General features: G+C 27.7%; 1 long non-coding RNA gene across 2 annotated transcripts; it reads right to left on the reverse strand.

Moving 5' to 3' along the window:
• Positions 1-3496: 3496 nt before the first annotated feature.
• LOC136092234 (uncharacterized) lies at positions 3497-8315 on the reverse strand. Of its 2 annotated transcripts, XR_010644282.1 has the most exons (3): positions 8258-8315; positions 7225-7314; positions 3497-6112 (listed from the first exon to the last, which is right to left on the reverse strand). It is a non-coding gene; the product is annotated as an uncharacterized LOC136092234 (long non-coding RNA). The 2 variants fall into 2 exon arrangements; XR_010644283.1 differs by lacking the exon at positions 8258-8315 and having other exon boundaries at positions 7225-7395.
• Positions 8316-8909: the final 594 nt, after the last annotated feature.

Genomic DNA, 8909 nt, shown 5'->3' on the forward strand with positions numbered 1-8909 from the left:
ACATACTGAAAATATGAAGACATACTGAAATATTAATTGACTAGTTAATATTAAAATAGTAGTATTAAATTTTTGTATACATTTTATCAATAATCAAATATGTGCAACTATATCTTATTATTTTCATGGATATGAGAGGCTTTCCTACAATTTATAGTCTTTCATGCATTTTTTATAATACCAATTACATCGTGTGAGTGCGAAAAATAAAAACCTACATTCGTATTATTACATGAGTTCGAATGTAGCAGTAAATTATATAGAATCACCTTAATGTCTATTCATCAGAAAATAATTCTTTTAAAAAATTTTTTATAAGGAACTGAAAATAAAAAATATTATTCAAATAAAAAGTTACAGAACCGATAAAGGAATGGTTTATATTGAAAAAGTAAATGTGAATATTGTTTTTAAAATGTCTATATATGCACGGTGTAAATTATTTTTTGTTAACTTGGTATTTATATTATTCAAGTAATAAATAATAAAAAATAGTAATAAATAAAGTTCAAGCATGCTAAGATCTTTTTTACTTTTTTTCATAAAATTTTTTTCATGAAATTTTTGTATTAATATATCGATCTATGTTAAAAATAAGGCTACAGCATTGAGTTTTCAGAAATCGATTACCAAATGAATGGTTGCCATATAAAATATTCTTTGTTGTTAAGAACCGTAGCCATTTTAAGAGTTTTCTTAAAATGGGTCCGGTTATTTTAAGAAAACTACCTAAACAGCGCTTTTTACTAAAATCTAAACGACCGTATATTATGTCTTATATATGTGTAAACTAGAAATAAAAAAACTATTAAAATTATATAATCTAGAATAAAGATTCTAGAAACAAAGGGCCATTAGTAGGTTAACTCCGTTCCAACTGGGAAAAATATTAATACTTAACTTTAACTTATTATCAAGAAACGAAGCAACGAAATAAAATTTCAAAAAATTTAAAAGGAAACGAAGCTACTCTATACTACCTTATACAAAATTTAAATTCATTGACAGGTTTTAACTTTTATCGAATAATCTTTTATTCTCTGAAAGTCATGATCATGTAAAGTTTACAACCCCGTCATATTGGGGAGGGGAAAATCTATTATAGTTACTACAGTTATATCTTTCGAACTTTAACAGGTTATTAAATGAGAATTAAAATCTTTTGTTTTAATTCTCAACTAATAATAAGTAATAATAAAAACATTAGAAAAGAAGGATGTCAAAAGGTTATTTATTATGAAAATATCTTGGTTCTTAAGTTTTTTTGTAGTATTTTAATGTAAATAATTCGATTACAAATCAACTCTAAAAAGTTTAGATCTCACTTATTGCAAGTCGATAGTTTTTATTCTAGAATTTAATAAAAAATGCAATACTTTTTATTAAATATTAAGCTAGCGAAAAGAAACCTAAGTATAAAACTTTTTAAAATTTTATGAAAAGTTTTATAAAAATTTTGCAACAAGATGTTATGAAAAGTTTTTATGACAGTGTTTATAAATTTTTTTTTTCGGTTTGGGGTCATATTGTTTTTTCTACCGAAAACCACTATTCATATTGTTTTTTCTACCGAAAACATTTTTTTATACAATAAATATTATAAAAATATATTTTAGAGATTTATAAGAAATAACCTTTTTCGTAAAAAGCGTCCTTATCTACAAAGAGTATAATGTATACTTCACAAAGCAAAAGTTGAATTTTCAAAATGTTTACCGAGCCGGATTCGAAGCAGCTGCCAAGAGATTCCAATTTGTAACTAAAGTCTCCCGCTCTGCCAACTGAGCCGTCGATGGTGTTGTGAAGGAAAAAAATTTTAAAAAGTATATATTTAAACTTATAAATTTATATAATTGTTGTTTTATATATATAAATATATATATATATTTATTTATATATATATATATATATATATATATATATATATATATATATATATATATATATATATATATATATATATATATATGCATATAAGCCTTAAAACATAAAATTATACATTTATGTATGTATATACACATACATACATAAGTAAACAATAAAAATTATTTGATTAAATAAAGGGGGAGGGGGAATGACCACACTCCTTTTCACGCCAGCCTTGGATGGATATACTTATTTTTTAATATTGTTTATCTTATATGCCCTGAGAAGTCCTAATGAGCTTATTGCAGAGCACCGCGGATGAGCATGTAACTAGAAAATTTACACAACAACAACTTAATATACTGAATAAACTGTAAACTTGAATCGTTTAAAAAGATTTTATCAAATATTTCTTGATAATTACATGGATTAAAATTAACGGGTGATGCGGAAGTATTCGGACAAAATAAAAACGTCAATAACTTATTTATAAATAAAAAAACAAACTACTACTATATTTTTTTTAAATAAAGCATTTATCTTTTTATAAAAATATATTATTTTTTATATGAAAAAACACCACCATCTGCAATTGATCTCAATTTTGCTCTGACGCCTTTCATATACGACTGTAAAAAGTTTAAATCAATTTCTTGTAGTTTTAGTTTAATGCGATCAATCAAAACTTGCTCTGTTGAAGCTTGCCAACCTCCCTCGTAAACCTTCTGTGCCAAATGTCCCCAAAAGTTTTCAATTGGTTGTGCTTGAAGCACATTTGGGGATTGGATTCTTTATCAACGTAATAGACATATTGGTCCATCCAATTTAGAGAATGTTTAGAATAATGAGAACTTGCTAAATCTGGCCAAAATAAATAGTTAAAGTCTCCATGATACTTGTGAATAAATGGAAGAAGTCGTTTTTCTAAAAATTCATTAATATAGATTGATGAATTGATCGCTACAACCTTGGAAGTGCGAAACAATGCCTCGGACATACCACAGTCAGATATTTCTATCCACATTAATAATTTTTAAAAAAATATAAAACGAACACTTTCTGGGCATTTCTTTTTGTTGTTTGTGTAGTATCCAGAATTTCAAGGCATGTTGTCCCCTGCAAAAAAAAGTGTTTTTCGTCATCGATGACTAGAAGCGATTTTGTGTTATAGAGTTGGTTAACTAGTTTCCTGCTACTTTTCTTTGCCTTTTTTTTTAACTGACGACCAAATATCAAGTCTCGTTAATTCGGCTTTCTTTTCTCTAGTCCAGAATGTCGGACGACCAGGGTGCTTTCTATCAGAAAACGATTCAACAGTTTTAAGTCTTTTTAGGTTATCATATATGGTCCTTCGAGCAAATCCTTTCTTTTCAAAATGATTTACGATTATTTATTTTTTTTATATTAGGTTTATTTACAAAAAACATTTTTAGCCGCTTTCGAAAAGATTTTTGTTCAGCTGCATTTAACCTCATTTTGAATAATTGTGTTTCAAATAATAAAGTTTATATTTTATATAACGTTTATGCCTACGCATAAAACCACAAAAACTAATTATTATGCTCAAATAATGAAATTAGGATTTATCCGATAACTTCCGCATCACCCGTTAAAAAAAAAATCCTTTATAAAATATATTAAACAGTTTAAACATAGAACCACTGTGTAAAATATTTGAAAACTTTTTCAAATATTTTACATTTTATTATTAAATTATATTATTTACAAAATATTTTTTCTTTAAAAAAAAAAAACGCTACGATCTAAACTAAACTGGATCTGAATTTAAAATATCTACAAGCTGCATCCTACAAGGATTTTTCCTGGCAAAACAATCAATCACTTCATTTACATCAACCATGATATTTAGATGAACGAACGTGCATTAGATCAAGACCATTAAATCTACTCTGTGACATTGTGTTACGCAGGTAAGTTTTTAAACGACGAATAACCGAGATTGATCTTTCGCAAGTGCACGTTGTTACTGAAGTAGTTGCAAGAATTTGAAATAAAGTGAATATATTAGGAAAGGTAAGTTTATCAATATGAGGAAGGAGTTTCGATAGAGTCTTTGGAATGGAACCTTTAAAATTACGCCAGTAGTTTTCCAACATATTTAATTCAGTCATGATACAGTGTGGTTCAGGAAGATCATCTTCGTACTCATTTAAAAAAAGAATAAAATTTTTTCTCCATTCAAAAACATTTAAAACGTTAGTGGGCATTGCAAAGAATTTATTTTAAACAGCAATGTTTCTATTAGAGATACGTAACTGAATCTGAAATGACAAATGATCAAGAAAAGGAATCGTAATAACATTCTTGTAGTACTCATTAATTGATTCACAAGGAGAATTATTTCGATTAAATTGTTTTCCTATTATACAAGGCTTGTGCTCATTAACACCAACACTAGCTGACAATACTGCCTCACTATACCAAACACCATGACTGTGTTTTATGTCTGATTATAGTCGCTGTAAGGCAACATGTAACAGAGTTACTTTTCATGTGATGCTAAAACGTCAAAGTTTGGCGATTGAAATTGTTTTGTAATTGGTCTTGTTGTCTTCTAAAGAGCGAGACACAACTACTAGAGTAACAATCAACTGAAAAGAAATAGCGGCAAATAAATAAATATTTGCATCACGCACTGTATCATGATTCCAAGATTTCTCTTCATTATTTATCATTATCTCAAAGCATTTGAGAATAGCAGGAAGTACCTCTAAAAACACATCTAGACCATCAATTTTGGCAAACCATCTTGTACAACATACATCAATGAGGCAAGAATGGCGAGCTTTTGGAAACATTTCTTTTTCTTTTTTTTTTCTTTAGAATATCGAAACGCTTTGGACTAAAATTGAAGAACTGCGATAAGAACTGACAATATGCACATTTGCCATCATATTGCTGACTACTTGTAATTTATCATGTTTTTAATCTTAGTGTTGTAATCTACAACACTAAGATTAAAAACATGAGACCACAGTGTACACTAAGATTGAAAACATGAGACCACTGTGTAAATAGTTTTTATTCTTATGGCAGCACCAGAATATCTCCCCGCTATATCATAGCACAATCATAACCTTGACCAACACAAAATTTCATTTCTAATCCTAACTGTTTAACAGCGCTCAAAATTTGGTTTGCCATAGCTTCTCCAGACAAGCCTGAATCATATAGAATAAAGCCAAAAAATATTTTACAAATTTCACAATTATTATATACAAAACGCAAAACAAGTAACATTTGCTCCACATTGCTAACATCAGATGCATCATCTGCTAATATTGAGAAAAATTTGCCTTTTTTAACTTCCGATATTAACTTAAAAACTATAATTTTGTTACAAACATTTGTCAGCTCATTTTGAGTAGTTTTAGATCGATATGTAGCATTTTTATGAACAGTAACAATTTGCCCATCCACCAAATCATTTTCTGCGCAAGTAGATATTAATTTTAAAATTGCTTGAATTTATTATTTTCATTTTCATAGTAAAAAGAATCATCTCAGTGTCCTCGAAGAGGTATGTTTTGTTTGTCACATAGAATAATTGACAGAACTATTGGTTTTAACATTTTTCTATTTTTCCTGACTTGTTCATCAATTACTGTGTTAAGATTTAAATCAATAAAATTTATTTTTTATTCCATACATTAGCGAAAATGAGTAGCCTTAAGAGTTGCAGTTAGGTGAATTGGTGAATTTTCAGCATGTTTATAAAAATTTTTAATTGCCTTTGAATATGTCACAAATGGAGATTTATAAAGCTGATCAAGTTTGCTTGCATTACGACTTGATTCTTCAGATCCCAAAATAACACAATTAACACAAAAAGCTTTTTTATTTTCTGAACATGCAAGCCAAGAGAACAAAGAGAGCCAAGAGAGTTGAAAAGAGGGGCGGCCTGATTTATTACATTCGCAATGAACACTAGAACTTTGTTTATGAACATTTTTAAGTAAATCATATTTTTCTTCATTGCTCAATTTATTAATTCCATAAGTTGCATAGAGCCCAACATATTTGTTAACAAAAGGTAGTTCACAATAATTTCCAAAAATTGAAGAATTAGAAATTTTTCTCAATTACATTTTTTGGTGGCTCGGTAGATATTGAAGAATATTTTGCAGCGACAGATAGTGTAGAACTTTTTAATTTAAGTGGCGACGATACTGAATAAACTTTTTTTTATGCAGGATAAGGTGCTTTTCTGCTTCCTGAGAAGAATCTAGAAACAAAATAGCAGATTTTAAAGTAGCAACCTGATTTGCCTAAGTTAATTTAACAGGTAATTCAGCTAATTTAGGTGCAAAAATATCAGGAATATTGTATTTTTTTGATAAACTTTTTAAAGATATTAGAGGGACAAAATGATCTCTGTTTACTCATATATTAGAGGCCTGATTAAATCTTGTAACTGAACTAGTAAAATAAAAATCTTGTAAAATAACTGAAGAGCAACAAAAAAATGTGTACTTTTTTTAAGAGTGTTCAACACGAGGTCTAATAGTGCAATTAAAAAACATATCATAAACATTCTTCGACTTTTTTTGTATTATTTTCACAAAGATAATATGACTCAATTTGCATTCCAAAAACACTTGAGCGCACATAGTAAGAAATGAAGAATAAGAATAGTTTGTAGCAATATTGATAGACTCTGATATGACACTTGGTGTTCTGTTATTTTTACAATAGGAATCATATGCTTTTTGCGAAATAATAATAGAAAAAGCAGTGTTTTTATCGATGGTTTGAGAATTTGTAGGCTCGCTTTGAGAAAAAATAATTGGATGATTTGAATAAAAATCAGCATTTATATATAATTCAATACTAGTTAAACATCTAAAGTATTCTGGCAAAGATTCATTGCCAATTAACGATATGGAACAAGCATTAAATAAGCAGTTTCCATTTGGAGTAGTTCTAATAATTTTCAAAAAATTAACACAAATGTTTAAGAAAAAAGACCAATAACTGATGACATTTATTAACTATAAAATAATATCTTAAAAGTTTCTAATAATTTCCAATGCTTTAGTACAAAAAAATATATAGAAATGAATATTTGTTTAAATTAGTAACTAATCTTTTTTTATTATAAAAATGTTTAATTTATTTTCTTCAAAAACAAATAAGCTTTTCATATCACACACACACACACACACACACACACACACACACACACACACACACACACACACACACACACACACACACACACACACACACACACACACACACACACAAATGAGTGCTGCGTGACATATACAATCAAACTAATATTTTATTATTAAAACAAACTAAAAAACTTACTTTATTATTTAAAAAAAATCTTACCTTACTGGTTGAAAATCGTTATAATATTATGAATCTTTTCTATAACACTAAACAATAACAATTGCTTTTGAGCTTGAACCATATTTTTATCTAAAAGACATTTCAAAACGATTTGAAGTATACGCCATTTTAGATACTCGTTTACAGCACTGAAATTCGTGTATTTAATAAAATAATATTTTTCAGTTTTCAAATTCGCAGTAAGAACTTGCGTGATTGGCATCTGTAAAAGATTTTTCTGATTGGGCTGGCATCCATCAAAACCATTTTTGATTAGCTTAAGAAACCACATCAATCAAAAGTGTTTTATGAGGAGTGCAGACCTATCAAAAACATTTCTAAAGGGAGCAGGCGAATCAGAAAGCGTCGTAGGTTGTCCAATCAAATTATTACAAAAAAGTAATATTAAAATAGCGCTCCTTCAAAAAATGAAATCACAATGGATAAAAAGGAATAAATGAATTTTAAAATTTACTTGTTAACGATAAAAAATGCTATGCAATATTTAATTTTGCTTTAAAAAATTATTAAAAGTTGATGGATGCTGGAGTACCCTTTGAACCCCTCTGGTTTTGTCACTGAATATATATATATATATATATATATATATATATATATATATATATATATATATATATATATATATATATATAACAACGTTTGAAAACTATTTAGAACAGTATTTAGTAAGCGTTAGTAATAAACAAATATACTTAATGGGGGATTTTAATACAAACCTTTTAAACCTAAAAAATGATATTAAAGTCGAACGCTTTCTAAATCTCCTCTATCAGCACAATATTTTACCATTAATTAATAAATCAACTCGCATAACTCGTCAAACTGAAACTCTCATAGACAATATTTTTACTAATAACTTCTCGAAATATCTCACTCAAAGCGGAATCATAAGAACTGATATAAGTGATCATTTCCCAATATTTTTCACATCAAATTCAATATACAAAGAAAAATCAATCAAGGAATCAAACAAATTAATAAACGTTACAAAAAGAAAGATAGATAAAAATACCATTGAAACATTTCGTAACTATCTATCACTGGTAGATTGGGTTCAACTAATCGACTACAAAGACGCAAATAACGCTTATGAATATTTTAACTTAAAGTTCAGTGATGCGTATGAAAAAGCGTTTCCAAAGCAAGAAAAACTAATTAAACTTAAAAGCTTACAAAGTCCATGGATTTCCGAAGGTCTTATTAAATCTTCCAAAAAAAAAACAAAGACTCTATGAAAAATACTTAAAAAAAAATAATTACAAAAATGAAAACAAATACAAAAATTATAAAAACTTCTTAAAAAAATTATTATTCTAATTTATTGCAAAACAATATCGGAAATAACAAAAAAACATGGGATGTTATAAAAGAAATAATAGGAAAAAAAAGATTGACTCTGGTAAGACACTGCCTAAACGTTTAAATACTAATGATAAAAACATATTTATCAGTGATAAAAAAGAAATTGCTGAAAGCTTTAACAATTATTTTATAAACATTGGAAAGACGTTAGCAAATAAAATAACTCAAAGTAAAAAACTATTTAAATCACACTTAAAAAAAGTAGACTTTACAATGGATGAGTATGACTTATCTCCTGATGAGCTTTGGAATGCTTTTGAAACCATACAGTCCAGAAAAGGTTCTGGTCTTGATGACATAGC

The sequence above is a fragment of the Hydra vulgaris genome, chromosome 15 (genome assembly GCF_038396675.1).
Source record: "Hydra vulgaris chromosome 15, alternate assembly HydraT2T_AEP".
Lineage (NCBI taxonomy): Eukaryota > Metazoa > Cnidaria > Hydrozoa > Anthoathecata > Hydridae > Hydra > Hydra vulgaris.